This window comes from Uloborus diversus, chromosome 3, assembly GCF_026930045.1.
Source record: "Uloborus diversus isolate 005 chromosome 3, Udiv.v.3.1, whole genome shotgun sequence".
NCBI classification, from domain to species: Eukaryota; Metazoa; Arthropoda; class Arachnida; order Araneae; family Uloboridae; genus Uloborus; species Uloborus diversus.
In genome coordinates this window covers 44,003,372-44,004,509 of record NC_072733.1, presented here as the reverse complement: position 1 = coordinate 44,004,509, position 1,138 = coordinate 44,003,372, and positions in this window count along the sequence as shown.

The following is a 1,138-nucleotide window of genomic DNA, read 5'->3' as shown; positions in this document are numbered from 1 at the left end:
TCGCGTCATGATTATGGTGCTTCTTTATCGTATATGAACAAGGAGTTAAAAAGATACCACGATTAAAAAGCAAAACACAATACTTAATCAATGATTAATAAACATATCAGAAATAGGAAAAAACAGTGTGTGACCTCAAGATGGCGGTCATGTCGCTATTTATTGTTAAGCAACGGACGAAAACTACGCCAAAAATTTTTGGGTATAGGGCAAAATAAAATCTTACACTTAGGTTGAGGCACTGGCCGATAATCTTTTACCAGAAGCACCATTAGTTTCGAGAGATCCCTATTTGTTCCAGTTAGGCATCGAAACCATAGATTGATGATTATTTAGTGAAATTACGCGACTAATTGGCCAGAAAGGCAGATTTAAACTCAGTGGAACCTCTTGCGGCATTCTGGCACACGAAGTATGCAAAATGTACTATTCAATATCGAATTAATCAAGAACTGATTTTCTCCATCGATGTTCTTTAAATTCTATTATGTCATAAACATGATTGAGAAAAGGATAATTATTAATAATTAGTTTGTTTAAGAGTGAAATAATCGTTGTCCTTATAATTAAAGAATGACATTTTATTATAAATTATTAACCATAAAGGACCAGAGGTATGTATGAATTGATAAAAAGTCTACCGGACATTCAGGGGGAAAAGGCTAGCGAAGCGAAAAAAGGCTGAGCCCCCGAGTTAAATTTCTTAATGATTGTTGGTAATGATATCATGTTTCGAGATTCTAAGTGAAGATATTCGCCTCAAAACGTCGACTAAAAGCGTCAGTTTCTATGCAGCCATAAATCGAAGGCACAGTTGAAATCTCAAGATTTTGCTTTGTTACTTACATTAATTTTCATTATGAAAAACACAGGCAATTATAGGACACAAAATTAGCGATGCAGTTTTTTCATATTGAAAAAAATAGAACATAAGGGCTTTTTATTTGAAGCTAGAAATAAGATCTATATCCAGAAGAAAACCCGAAGGAAATTGATTTTATCGATTTTGATTGTCCAGCACTTATAAAAAGATTTTTCCTGTGGTTGGAAGAAACTTAATCAAAAATGCTTATGTATTGCAATTACTGCGCTTATAGAAATGATTGTTTGAGGCTTCAAAAGAGAAGTTCTTGATGAC